Source organism: Wyeomyia smithii, chromosome 2 (genome assembly GCF_029784165.1).
Source record: "Wyeomyia smithii strain HCP4-BCI-WySm-NY-G18 chromosome 2, ASM2978416v1, whole genome shotgun sequence".
Lineage (NCBI taxonomy): Eukaryota > Metazoa > Arthropoda > Insecta > Diptera > Culicidae > Wyeomyia > Wyeomyia smithii.
Window position 1 is genome coordinate 261,692,126 of NC_073695.1, and position 15,434 is coordinate 261,707,559.

The following is a 15,434-nucleotide window of genomic DNA, read 5'->3' on the forward strand; positions in this document are numbered from 1 at the left end:
GTTTAAGAAACAGCGTAGCTAGCTGTTCCATCGAGTACAAATTGCTACTTGCTGGGGGCATGCTGGCAGCCTGTGCATAACTCAAAAATCCGGGGGGGTCCCGGCTAGGAACACCACCAGTTGGAGGAGGTGGAAACGGCAACGTACTTGAAGTCGCTGGCGGGGTTGGTGTAACGCTAGGTTGTACACTTTTTCTATTCGACGGTCGCTGGCGATTGGCAATTTCACTTCGAATTTTGATAAATTCTGCTCGTTTTGGACAGGAACGGCTGTTCGTAGCATGCTCTTTGTCACAGTTGAGACACTTGATTTGTTCGGCTTCCTCAACAAGACAATCCACTGTTCGATGCGGACCTGCACATTTCATGCAGCGACTCTTGATGTGGCAATTCTTTGTGCCATGTCCATAGTTCAAGCAATTGGAACACTGCGTGACATCGCGATGAATCGGTTTGCATCGCTCCCATTGCACGATGATGTTGAATAGGGCGGTGATTGTTTTCACTGTGCTCAGTGTAGTTGAACCCCTGGTCAGGTGGATCAGGTATAACTGATCACGATTCTTGATGGCTTTGTTGTGTCTTATCATTTTGTATACTGCTTCCACTTCTAGGCCGTAAGCGACAAGCTCCGTTTTTAACTCGTCCAGTTCCAATTCCGGTAAACCACGCAGTACAACTTTGAATGGTTTTGTAGCTGCAATATCGTGAGTAAAATACTCCGCTTTTGTTTGCTTCAGGTAAGCCTCTACTGCCTTGTAATGTGGGGTGGATGGAACGACGATTTTGTAGCCGTCCGTGCATAGCCTCAGGGTAGCTATCAGCCCTTTGCTGATAAGTTCATTGAAGTGTTGCCTTAGTCCAGGCGGGAAACCTTTTACGTAGAAAGGCGGCATTTTCTCCTTCTTTTCCGTTTTCTCGGTAGTTTGGTCAGCTAGCGATGCAAACTTGTTAGCAGCTAGTATCTTCTTGGCGATTCCATCATCCTTTTCAGCAGGGTCACGAGGACGCTTATTGTTTTGCTCCTTACTGGAACCCGTTTTTCCCATTTCGTTGGGACACGACAACGTACTGTTGTATAACGAATGCGATAGGTAAAATAAACGAATGCGATAGGTAAACTAAAACTTTCAGTTGTTGTAACAAACACGTTTGTACACACCAAGCGTGAGACGAAGAATGAGCGGCTCCGGCTGAAACAGGCTGTTATATAGGCCAAATAGCATGTTTTCAATTGCAAGGTAGATGATCCTGTCGACCGTGCTTGGGAAGCAAGCATATAACGACCAATCAGAGGTCGAATTTTTCGTTTTGACAAGGCTTGACTATTTTCAATAGTACAATAGTGTGAATAATAAAATTACAATTATCTTATTTTGGGAAGAATCTTAGAAGATTTTCCAATCTATTGCTGCAAGAACGAAGGAAATCCATCGAATACTAACCGATTTATTAGCATTTGAAATTGGACATATTTTTCACTTTTTTCGGTTTTAGAATTACATTTCACATCCCTATGTAGCCGAACTTCCTGAGAGAAGTATTCTACTTCAAAAAAATTAATTGCTTCTAGCCAGCATTTAAAAATTGGTTTGTGATCGAAAAAACGAGACTCATGCAATTCAGTGATAACATTCATATTATTTGCGAAAACCACGTCAAGCTTTAATTCAATGATCTTCTTTGGTTAACTCTCTGAAAACTATCTTTTAAATTCATTTCATTCATTATTGAAATTGGGCTAACGTAGGTATACGATTTGGAATTGACTGGCCTAATATGGATAAAGTAATAGTTAGTATAACAAAGGTTTCTGTACCACTAGGTGGATTAATTTAGGTTTTTTTTTTCTCAAACAAAATAAAATAAGAACTTATTATTTGGGGTTTTGATCGCCGTGTAATTTTATTTTCTTGGGATGGTTGATTTTTTTTCGATTCACCGAGAAAATCCAAGGAGAGTTAAAACATTGTTGCGCACCTAACACAAGATGCTTGAAACAAATGAAAACATCAAAAAAGACTATGAAATAATAATAACAAAAAATAAAATATTTCACATTAGTTTAGAGTCAAAAAAGGTCAATGATGTCAAATTTGTTAAGAATCGTAAAAGTTTCAAAAACTCCAGGAATAAAAAAAAGTTGAAAATTCTAAAAATTATTGATTGCCAGGCAGCTTATCTGTTCTATTTACTAGAAAAAAACATCCTGCATTCATAGCAGAGCTAATAAAATTTTATAAAAAAGATGGATTTATTGTTATTACACACTGTACCTTTTTTCTTATTTAGAAATGAACCAAAATAGTTAAATGCTCCAAAAGGGAACAAGTTACAACCTATTACAATATTTGATGTTACTCTTCAAAGAAACTGATTATGAAAGCGTTCAGTAAATGGAGATCAGTTTTGCTTATTTATTCGCTACATTGAAGCTACGCCAAATAAAATCAATAAAGTTTTTCGTTACAATCTTTTGTTCAATGTATAGATCATAAATCAGTCGTTAAGTAAGTTATTTACCATAAGAAATCAAAATAAAAGTCGCAGTGGTCCAAATCATACAAAATAAGAAATTTATCAATAAAATGTGATTCATTGAGGGTTGTGGTCTTCAGTGAAGTTGTTCAGGACGTCAAAGGGCTTGCAATGGGCGGACAGTATGGTTCGAAATTCAGCCACAACGCGGTCCTAGTGTGCATATAGTTTTGAGTATTTCTAATTTAATTTATCCCGAAAATACCACCATTTAAAAAGTTGAGCAAAGTTGCTCAGGAGGCCAATAGTTTTTAGTTGGTGCGCCGTGGCACTTTACCACAATATATCTAACTAATGGTAGCAGTGGTCATAAGCTCCTACAAGATAACGTGGCACTAGTGTGTATGTAGTTTTGCGTATTTTGAACCTGGTTCATTCGGTCGGTCAACCACGTAAAAAGTTGATGTCTTTAGCAAAGTTGTTTCAAAGGTCAGGATATAACGCACCACATCTTCTCTTTTCGAAGAAAAATGGTAACCGTAGACAGAGTGGCGATGACCAGGAAAAACCTAGAAAGTCAGAGAATGTCAGAGAATCCATTTTTCGATCAGGAAAATCTGTGAGTAACAGGGAATATCAGGGAAAATTGAAAAATATTCAGGGAAATTTTTTTATTCATGTACTAGTGTGCATGAAGTTTTCAGTATTTTCTTCATACTTTATCTCGTGAATTCAACCGCTTATAAAGTTCCGGTCTTCAGTAAAATTGTTCAGAAGGTTAAGGGCTTTTGGTTTATGAAAGGTTTGGTTGGGAATAACACCATTACGTTGCACTAGTTTGTGCTTTTGGTTTCGAGTGTTATGAACTAAATTTATCATGGGAATTCAAACTCTTAGAAAGTTGCAGTATTAAAATAGTCCACAGTAGTCAGCGATTTAAATTTTCCAGAAGTATTTATGCAATTTAAATTATTTGTTTCAAATTTCTTTTCTAATGGCCAATAACTGTGCATTGGTTTGCGTGGGTTCATTCTAAAGCCTTCATTCGAGCAAGATACAACATTGTAGCGTAAACTGTGTCAATGTGCCGGGTGAACTGTAGTGACTCGTAGACGTTGTAGCTATTTGGATAACGGCGTCCTCCATCGTGCAGCCATATAAAATTATTGTCAAATGTGCCTTTCAAATTTAGTCCAAAAGATGTTTTTTATGTTTGCCCCAAAAAGAATGACAACCAAATGAATAACGCAAATTTTTTTATGAAAAGCATTGATAACTTTGAATAGAATCGAGATATTCACGATGTCTGCAGCATTCTGCACAAGTTTGTTGAAGACCGCAGCTTGAAACAAGATTGAAATCGTAAGATAAGTTAAGGTTAAAAAACAACAAATTTCGTTAAACATAAAATTGTATTGTGTCGTGTAAAAAAAAATCTGTGCATCTCGCTATGCAAAAATAACAAAACTTATGATTACAAACTAAAATTGACTTTTACAAGGAGAAATATCAACAACGATAAATAATCTTACAACTTACGATACTGCACCAACAAATGCTATCTGGTAGTCGACTCTATTAAAAGCTCACACAGAAAAGCACCCAGCACTCAATGAGAGAGAGCATATTTCTCCAGCGGCACTCGCGGCCGTTCGCTCCGCATCGCTTAACCTCATCAACACCGCGGCGATCCAGCAAACAACCGCCAACCCGCGCGGGTATGCATCGGCGTTTCTCCGCCAGTGCGAACGGAATCAGTTAAACTCGAAGTGCGAACTCGTTTGGATCGCCGCTCATCGATCGCTGCAACTGTGCAGCCGCTGACATAAGTTTACGACGACGACGGTTCGGTATTGTGTGTGCGTGCGTGTCGGTGTGTGTGGATTACTGGATGCAGTCCCTAGCAAGGGCGAGCGCGCTTGTGCATTCCTTCGTTCGGGATACCCGGCCCTGGGCGCCCGCACGTGGCGAAGTAATATCGAACTGGTCGATAAATTCCATGTAAAAGTGTAGAAATTTACTCCGACTGCTTATTCATCTAAGAGGTGTACGCACTGATAACCATCGCCTCTTGATTAGGTTTTAAGTTCGAGCGAAATGTGCGAGTGAAATGTAAATTAAGTGAAGGAATTACTCAAAATCCAGTGTACAGTAGTGAGTAAAATAACACACGAAACGAAGTACGTATCGACAAATTGAGTGATGAGAAAAGGAGTGTAGAAAAAAAAACGCAGAAATTAACGACATCCTCCTACAAATCAAGCAAGGCTGCAAAGCTGAGGAAGAATCATCAGAGTGGAAATCCAGCAGAGTAATGTATGTTGAAAAATTAATCAAATTGAAGAGTGTGTGGGAATCGAAAAACAGGCAAGCGAGACCAGCGGATATGGTATAGGCAAAAAAACCTTCAGCAGTTAGTAGTGACGATGACGAGGGAGGAAATGAATAAAACAGTGATCGAAGCAGCAGCAAAAAGCACACGAGCAGCTGAGAAGAATATAAAGTGACAGCCGGTGAAACAGTGACAAAAATACGAACAGAAGTACCGTTGATTCGTCGTATAATTCGCGAACCGCAGTTGTGCTGATTGTTTGTTTTTTACTTCCTCCTCCGGTGGCTTTTCCCTTCCAACCAGTAGTGGCGTGGATGCATATGGCGTTGGGTTGAACTTTTTTTGTGTGTGGTTATCGTGTTGTACCATGTCAGAAGGGCGCATCCCCACAAATGTAGTTCTCTGTGTCATTCTAAGCTGGTTGCGACATCATCGCGCCATTGGGCAGCAAAAAAAAAAACAGGAATATATTTATACTTATTTATCCATCCAGCTGTCGGTGACCGTGGCTGAAATGCTTGAAGATTGACCGGACAGATGTGTCATCTGAAGGTAGTTCGTACCCCAGCATGTAGAACGCGCGTTAAGCGCGATATATCGAATTATTATTGATAGAAAACAGATGGCAACAGGTTCGGTTTTTTCTGCTTTTCAGTAGAAACCTGCGTCTGTTCTCTCGTATGATGTTATTGGGAAGCTGTTCGAAAAACATGACGCTTGTGCCGTCGTCGTTGATAAATTGACTTTCGATTTTTCGCGGTTCCCTGAACGGTATCAAGCGACACGTGCGAGTTGGTTGGCTGTGAACTCAAAACCGTTGAGTTAATTTTGTGTACTATTTTTAACCCTCAGGTTGCAGTATGTTTTCAAAATGAAAAAGATAAAACGATCTTCTGTAATACGACTAAATATATATGTTATGCATATTATAAAATTCTAATACAAAATTTGAGAAAAAAAAATTAACCTGGCTTGTAACCGAAAAAGCATTGGTTTAGTGACATGTTGAAAAGTTTCCAGAACTTTTCAGAATTTCAACGAGTAATATGGAAACAAAACCTCATTGGCTAAAAAATCATTTTAATATTTTTTTTTATAATGTAAGAAGTAGTTTGGAAAAATTTGAAGAGGGTATCAACACATAACATTCATTCGGAAACTTTCAAAAAGCATTACGTTTGTGTTGAACTGTTACAATTCTAGCTTTTTTTTTAAACTTATTCTGAACTTTGAAAAATGTACTGTACTCTTTTGCATAAACATCTGTTAAAGTATACAAGTGCGAATTTTCTATGCATTCAAAAAAAAAAAATACCGTATATGAAATGCACCAAGGTCGCTTTTTACGCATCCTTATTACGCGGAATTCATGTGTTTTTTTAAACGAGAAATTTGATTTTTTTGCGGTTTTTTATACTTAAAACTTCGAAATTATGTGCTTTTTTCGCGGATTTGGGGCCATCCGCATTCCACGTGGACAGAACGAACATTATTAACAATAGAGAGCCAAAGTTAAAGCCTTGCGGAACGACAGAGTGGTGTTGAAATGGTTCGATATCAGTTCCTAGAAATCCACTGTTTATTCACTGACTCATAAAAAGAGGATCAAATAATATGTTCTGAACGCATTTTTTTTTTGAAAATGAAGTGTTTAATACTTCATAACTCAATTTATTCAGGCAGAAGCTTCTACGTGGTTGTTTTTTATAGAATCATCCGTAATTGATCAAAAAGACCTGTAATGTTGTTCTTTTCATTGGTTTATATTATTCTAACCGTTGTAATTGTTTTGTTTAATCCCAGTGACTTTCAAAAATCTCAAAAATTCAAAAAAAAATATTTATAAACCTTAACCTTTTTCTATAATGTCTGAAAAACTTGCATAGTTTTGAAAAAATATACCGAAGAGATATTAATGTTAAAATATATACACTGAATTCTTTTTTTACGCGATTTTCTTTTACGTAATTTTATTTAACACGATTTTTTTTACACGTGGCGAATAATTTTATCAGAACGACGTGATCTTTTTTTTTACACGAATTGTTGAAAATTACGCGACTTTTTTTTTACGGGATTCTTTTTTTTTTGCACTATTGGTTTCATTTGAAAGCTGTTTTTTTTTTTAATAAATACAACTATCGCTTGTCTGAATGAATGTGAAAACTAACGTTCTGTAAGTAAAAATTTTTGAAGTTGTACTATTTCAAACGTCTTTTAATGTTTTCTCACAAAAAAAACTTGGTTAAGTGAATTGTTTTTTTGCTAAAATTGAACGGTTTAACGGCTCTACAGTTCGTTTTTTTTTGACACCAACTCTCTATCTGCTTTGGGTTTTGAAAAATTTCAATTTTAATGCAGTACTTTTGGTGGAGAACCTGCATCAACATAAATCTGGCAATCGAACATCCAGCATGTTGCATTAAAATTAAAATTTCCCGATAACTCGAAACAGATAAAGAACGATAATGTTAACGACGTTTTTCGTGAGAAAACATTAAAATACGTTTAAAATAGTACTGTTTTTTGAATATTTTTGCATACAGAACGTTATTTTTTCCATTCATTCAAACATCTAAAAGCTGTATCTAGTAGAAAATTGTCTCAACTTTCAAAAAAAAAAAATAGAACTGCTCTAAGTGGTATACACCTAAAGTTACAGCCCCTATATGGAAGAGTATAAAAGAAACTTGGAAATTGAATAACTCCGAGTAGATCAACGTTAGGCCTTATGGGTAGTAAAGCTTATTTCAGTAATTGTGGCCTTCTATCAGCCCCTGAAATACTCCCAACAAGAAGCCGATCACTCTGTATTTGTATATTAATCGAACACACAACTTTGTAGAAGACACAAAAATGCCAACATATGTAAAAAATGGGTCCTTTTGAATACCACATCCGGTGCTGAAAGGGAAAAACGTTTCAAATACTTCCGTAGAGTGATTATAATAATATTCATCCTATGCAGGATTCGTATGCTAGTGTTTTGCCTTTTATTTTCTTACTTTTTTAGTAATATCTCGCTCTTTGTAGTAGCTATCTTTTTTGTGCCTTTTACAAAGTTATGTGTTTCGATGTTATACAAATAAATGTTGAAGGCGAAAATCTTCCAAATGATACAATTTCTTTTATTATTCATTAAAATGAATTTTAACCCTTAAATGCGCACGATGTTAAAAAATCATCTTAAAACATAAAATCTTTGTTCTACAGGTTAACTGCTCTAAAACTAACCAATATGCATAAAAAAATTGAAAGATTTACTTTTTAATGTGCAAATATTATCATGTTGTTTTTAAACAACACTGTGACTTGATCGCAGAATAAAGTCGAAACAATTACTTTTGTTAACAGTATCTTTAAAATTGACCTTTTTTAGTAAAATTACTGATAATTCAAACTTTTTCACTAACCACTAACCTTATTTTAAAATTTATTTTCAAGGACAGTGAGCACCAGTCGGGAATCTCGACATGTTTTTTTTCGTTTCCGAGATTTTGACACCAAAAATAAAAACAAAACATTCAAATACAGTACTTCCAGCTGTTAAGTTTTTTTCGTTTGAGTCTAGAGAGTTGTTCTAATGAATTTTATTTCTAAAAAATACTAAAATACGTATATTTTAAAACGTTTTTAGTAGTGTTGTTTCAAAACAACATTGCGCATTTAAGGGTTAAAGATTAGTCCATAAAGATGGTCGGGTTTCGGATTTGAAAACCCGAAACCCGTACCCGACCTGAACCCGTTGGGCTCGGGTCGGGTTCGGATTTGAAATATTTTAAAAGTGTCAGGTACGGGTCTGGTTCGGGTTTGATGAAAAAAAAATTCGATTAACGAATAGAAAACACAGTGATCTCCCGATTATATCTCACCCTGATGATTTTTGGCGTGATAAAATAGGGAAAGTGATAAAATCGGGGAATTTTTAAATTTTTTTTTTTAATGAAGATGTTAAATTAATAACTAAATACATAAAATCGGCGATTTTTTTTTGGAAAATTTATCTGTACAAACATATGAAAAAAGCTGCAGTTGTTTTTTCATAAATCGCTATATCTGAATAATGACAGAAAATAGAGAAAAGTTGTCAAGGGATGAATTTGAGAAAACTGTCTGAGCTTTTAAAAAATATTTAAAAAATTCAATTTGAGATCCTGTACTGAAAAAAAAATTTTAAAAACAAAAAGTGACTATGAAAAATCGATCATCACTATTTTTTTAAACATTTTTTAGATAGATAATTCAGTTGCCTAAAACTTTTCTGAACAAACCTAAATAAATAAAAAGCCTAAAAAAAATCGATGTAAAGTTGTAAATAAATTACAACTGAGTTTTTTATTCGTTCATGTTTTTGTTTGAATTGGTAAAATGAATTACTTGCTTTTTTGTAGCGCAGTACCATAAGCAAAATATTAGATGTTCTCACAGCACTAAACTTTGCCGAAGACAGCATGCTGATATCTCTCAATTATTGCAACCAGAAAAATTATAAAATGTAAATAACGATTTTTAATGCCTTCTCATAGAAAACTTTATGTTGCTTGCAATATGTAAGAGATAGAAACATGATGTCTTCTGTAAAGTTTTTTATGATGATAAAATCGGGTGAAAAATGTGATAAAATCGGGGGCAGATTGTACCTGACCTTTTTTGTTTTTGACGTAGAATTACGTCTTACGGCAACATTCTGGGATAGGAGTGGAAATTTAAATACTCGACATTTCGAGAGTGTCACGGCAAATGTCCAATTTCAAGACCGTTAATTGACCCAAGACACCATTTTAAAGTTAGAAATGGTGACTTCCGGTAACTGGAAAATCAATATTCAATCAGTTTGAGGTAAATCACTTTTTCCACAAGCATCGTAGCACGACACGGTCTTCAGAAAAGTTTTTCTCAAGCAATTTTTCTATAAATATCATCTATCGATATATTTTTAGGAGCCAACTTTCATCTCTGGAGAATAAGTTTTGAAAAAGTCGGTGCTCCCATATAAATTCGTATGGAAACCTAACAAATCGGGTGCGAGATATCACCGATTGATCTGAAAGTTTATGTAGTTGTTATAGGATCCATAACAAACACGAAAAGTTCATTGGAGCTGACACTTTTCTGTCACACCTTCCGGAGTGGGAATGATGCCCAAAAAAACTGAAATCGACTCAAGGCGCATTTTCAAAATCTTTGGTTGCAACTTTCAGTTCCTGGAAGATAACCACATACTTCCAGTAATCGGAATAGAAAATCTATCGTAATCTTGGCGTTAGAGACAATTGAAAGAGAATCACTACTGAAATTTACCGCTTCATTGCAACAAATACATTGACATGAGACAGGCTGTCGTAGTTCTACGTTAACCTTGCGGTCGTGTCTCAAACACAACCTCTTCAACTTTTTTCTTGATTTTTATAATTCTTAAGTCGATTTCGAAGGTATTTATCGTAGGTCTCGGTTTATTCTTCTTTAAAAGTACGGTATTTCAGAATTTACGCGCTTTTTATGCGATATTTTTTAGACGTAAAAAGTGACGGCGAAATTAGAAATTTTATACTATATTTTTGGATTTAGAAAGCAAAAACCATTTACAGCTTACTCTTTGGCGTCATCCAAAACCGGTTAATGTATAATTTATGATTAATGAAAATCGACTCAAAGTTTCCTAAGGATAAGAGGAATTCAAGGAAAATTCTAATTACTCAACTGAAAACTCTGTTCATACTTAAAAGCTCTGAAGCAAGCTAGTGTTTCTCTTGTCTAGTATAGAGGGAAATTGCAGACCACATCAAAACAAGCAATTTTTGTTGTTAACGATTCAGTTTTTGCAAATATTTTTTTTACAACTGCTCTTATTAGCTATTAATGTTTCAACGAAAAAAAATTTAACAGATTTAACAGTTTCGTTAATGTTAAATCGCTAAATAGCGATTTATCAAGAAGATAAAATCATGCCAAAAATAATTGCGCGTCATAAATTTTGCGATCACGAGTTATAATTATAAGAGTTTTGTTTATAAATGTTAATGTTTTAAATTTTTTCCGTTTGCAATTTTTTAACCTTGCCACAATCGATGTTATTAAATTATAACTGATTTAAAACGGCATTTACATCTAAAAGTGACGAACTGTCAATGCGCCCAACACATTCAAACAAATAAATGTTCAGTCGTACCAAAGAAGGTCGTTTTTCATGGATTAACAAACTTCATTACTGCACCTTTTGTTACATTTCAATTTTTCATTGTTCATCAGCGCGCTGTCCCGCTGATGACAAAACCTTCTCCGCGCGTATTGAAATCAATTTCCCTATTAACGACGCTCGCCTAACACTCTCTTCTCACGCAAGCGTTCCATAATCGTCACAGCCAATCGAACGTATCACACAACATAACAACCCAACTCGTGCCGTACTTAATTTCGATTGTCCATCGCTGCTGCTGCCGCAATCGGTCATGGCTCACCTTGATGGAGGTTCCCTATTTGGCGAGAAACTGTTGCAGCCCTGCCAATGCATGTTGTTGAGAAAATACCACCCTCCTCACGGTATGTCATTCTCCGCCAACCGACGACGGCCGACTTTCGGGGCACAATTTATTCGTTTCAGACTCCGGTTTTGTTTTTAATACCTTCCGACCTGTGAGTGCGAGAGTTGCGTTTGCACAGATCCGGCCCAACCAGTTCCGTTGCAGTGCTGCTGGCGTGACAAAAGTAGGCGAAATGCCGTTTTATAAATAGTACACAGTTGACATTCACAGCACAAAGCTGCTTTAAAGACTTCTTCGCTTAGCAACGTTTTTAAGCGCCATACTTTTTTCCTTCATTTCCAAGTAGTAGGCGAAAGTGGCGCAGGGTGGAATCTCAACTTCTTGCCATCCCCGCGATTTACTTCATTTTCTACAACCTGTCTTCTACCGGCCGGCCTTCGCGGTAGATTGTATCGGAACGAGCCGCTCGAAACTGTGGAGACAAACCAGCTGATTGCACCGGCTGACCAGGCGTCACTTGGCTTAGATTGAGATTGGGTTTTGCAATCTTCTACATGGTTTCGAAATTTTCCGTTCAATCTGGTTAAAACTAATTAACTTTTTTAACTAAGTTATGGCTTCCGTTTCATATTGTTTGTTTGTTCATCCTATCAGTATGATATTGTTGTAAATTAAAAAACGTTTGTCGCTTCCTGGCTAATTCAAAAATCACTATGCGACAGACCACCATGTTCTGCTAGTTCCAATCAGTAATTAATTGGCCGTTGAAATAGCTTTAATCATTCCGCACCGCTTCACCTGCGAATAGAGGCATAAACGTCAAACGGCAATATGTGTGCCAAAAAAAATTAACGCAGCCAATTACTTTTCGTAACGGCCTTGTTTGAAGTTCCCCCCAGCGTTAGCCTAAATGACACAGATGACCCAAATGAAGCCAACTTTGAGATCATCGTCTGACGTCACCGTTCCTCGTAACTCCTCCAGCTGTGATTCAAAGAACCAAAAAAACACAAAAACAAACGATCGCCGCATGAGTAAGGCATCATTCCAGCTTTTTTAAGTGGAAAACCCAATCCCGAATAAAAAAAACCGGTTCCCGTAACTTTTCGTAGCCCGCGCAAGCCGCCGCCGTGAGAATTGTGTAAACACATTACCACCCCATCGCGAGTGAAAACCGATTGCGCTTCTGCTCCGAAAAAACAGGCCCAGTGAATAATCGGTTTAAATAATTACCCGAATGGTGTTCGCTTTCATTTGGGCAGGTTTGATGAGAAGAAAGAAGAAAAATCCTCCCGAGAAAAAAAGGTAAATGGAATCCAGTGAAGGTGAAAATCAAACGAAAGAAACAAAAAGAATAATCACGTGAATCGAAATTGGATTACGCACAACTTTTGCCTATACGAAATTCGCCGCTCGCGCCTAGCCCGCACACTTTTCACCGCCTAGGCTAAGTAAAACAAAAAAAAACACATGCTTCGAAAGTCATTTCTGGTGCCACAACCGCCATCAAACCGAACAATTCACAATAGATATTAACTTGATTGCCACATTTTGGTGTGACTGGTGACTTCTAATTGCAACTATTATAAGCCCTCCCTTCCCTTTGATTGTTTCAGCAGCAGGTACAACCTAGGACTATTGTTTGTTTTCGATTCCACTCGCGCTCATATGACAACACACGTGGGGAGGATTGTTTCGAAACAACGCCAAATTATTACAGCGTTTAGTTGTGTGCCGCATTCCTGATTGAGTTCCGCGTGAAACCTTACATTTTGATGTGGGGCGGTATTGTTATGATGATGATTAGCCGGGTGTCACCAGACACTCGGGTAGAGCAGTGTGAACGAAACGATTCGCGCCGTGCATAGTTATGCACACAGCGCGCCAGCTGACGACAGTCTTAAGAGGATTATTATTGACTATAGAAATTTGGCCACTATTATGAACGCTATTGTTGTGTTACGCTTGTTTTGTGAAAGCAGGTGCTTTATGGGCCATTATTGGAAATGATTGGGAAATTTTTGAACTGGTGTTGCAACCCTTTACCGCTGGAATGAGAAGAATTGTTTTTAGAAAGCTGTGACTTCTACTACACGTTTTTCTAACCAGGGCTCCATTGTAGTGTACGAAGCCTCAAGCTGTCTGGTTAGGAGAGCGATCATTGAATAAAAAAAAGTTTTTTTCGAGTTCAAGTCAAAATCTGAATTCCAAATTGAAATTCCAGTTTAAAACTATCATGCTAGTAGATCGCACCCGACATTTCAGTTCGAATCCCTTTTTCGTTCTGCACCCGGATCCAAATCCTATTTCAGCTCTATCAGGCTTAGATAGATCTAGTTTGAAAAATCACTGTGCTAATTTAAATCCTCATTCTGTTCGAAGTCTCGAAATCCAAATTAGGATTCTAAGTTTATTTCAAATACAAATTCTGGTTTGAATTCATCACGGTACGTTTTTATTCAGGATACCGATTCCATACCAATTCCAAAATAAAATTCAAAAGTAAAATACCGGTCCACATTCCTATATCGGTTTTAATTCCTTTTAGTCAAGTCGAATTCTATTTCAAATCTAAAAATTGAACCTAACATGGATCTGCGTTCAAATCGATTTTCTGTTTTAAGTCCCGATCCAAATCATAATCCCTATATCGATTTAAAATCCTAAACTAGTCTAAAATGTAATCCCGATAGACAACCTAGTTTCGGCTAAATTTAAATCCGGATTCTAACAAAACTTTTTATTTACATACGTCAAAATCCCAATCCAAATTCTAATCCAGGACCTGATCTGATCTTCGTTTGAACTTTAATTTCGATCTATCGTTCAGTTCCATCTCAAACCCAAATCTCTGATTATCATTCCGAGCTATAGGTCAATTTTAATCCAAATTCAAATTCACATATAAATTAAATGTTCAGCCTTAAACTTAGTTTTCGAGAAAATTTATCTAAACTATAGATCTCGTTCAAAACTTTAGTGGCACTCAAATCAAAGCGAACCCTGCACAGTTCAATTACTTCAGAGTGTCAAAACCCCAGCACAGTTCCAAATTGAAAAATCCTGATTCTAACTATCCACATGAAAATAACCTCAACTACAAATCCAAGCTACAAATCGAACTCTCAGTATGTGTCCAAATTTCAATGTAAATCGAACGAAACAAGCAATAATCGGACCGGACAATATCTGGGGAATATGGCGGGTAAGATAGGACTCCCCATTCAAAAGCTTCTATGTGAGTTCTAACAACTTAGGCAGTATGGGACCGAGTGTTGTCACGCAGTAGAATCACTTTCGTGCCTCTTCTTACACCATTTCTCACGCAGTGCTCGGTTTAATCGCATCTATTGAACCGTTTTCGAGTGATAGTTTCATTCGCTTTCAACAACTCATAATGGTTTCAATAAATACACATCATAACCTTCGTAGGGGCGTCCGGAACGACCGAGCAGTCCATATGACTTTCTTCTTTATGGGTTGCTATAATGAATCAATTTTTCAATAAACGTCACGATGCCATCGCTGGGAAAAAACTTAGCGGGTAACTCCTTATATTGAAGCAAGCTGTTCCTGCGTTTGGCATTGAACCACAACGTCTCCGAAGGTTTTATGGCCTTGCTTAACGTGAACAGTCGTGAACATCGAAATTATCGTCTTCAAAGTACGTTGTTTCGCTAAGAGATTCAGTGTCGCAGACTTTTCCCAACTCTCGATGCGCTTCAGTCGCTGTTTTCTTTGATTGCAATAAGAAAATAAATGACAATAGTTCGGAATCAATAACCAATGTCATAGTGGTTTATTCACCATGTGTCTCAGCTTGGGTCATCATGTTTTAGATGTACTTTCTGTTAGCGCCTGTCTATTGAAAAATAGCGGGAACTTAGTTGCGCACCTAATAGCTTCCATACCATTCTTCAATTAACATAAGTAACAGAGGATGACTTTATAGAAGATTCTCGTTTTTCATGGGAAAAAAGATCCCCTTATCTAGCCTGTTAACTGTCTTATTTGATCAATTTCGTAAACTATCCGCTCAGTCTAGATCAGACGTTGTTGTCAGCCGCTACTAACATTATAAAACAATGTCTTGCAACCCTTGCAAACAATGTCTTGTAACAATGCTTTGCCACATTAAGTCGT

The 15,434-nt window shown here is 36.9% G+C and overlaps 1 protein-coding gene across 1 annotated transcript in view; it reads left to right on the top strand.

Annotated features, from left to right (window-relative positions):
- Positions 1–4,230: 4,230 nt before the first annotated feature.
- LOC129726010 (IQ motif and SEC7 domain-containing protein 1) overlaps positions 4,231–15,434 on the top strand; it is a 198,190-nt gene continuing 186,986 nt past the window's right edge. Inside the window, exon 1 of the mRNA XM_055682529.1 lies at positions 4,231–4,793. The gene's annotated coding sequence lies outside the window, so the exon portion shown is untranslated. The remainder of the gene's footprint in view (positions 4,794–15,434) is intronic.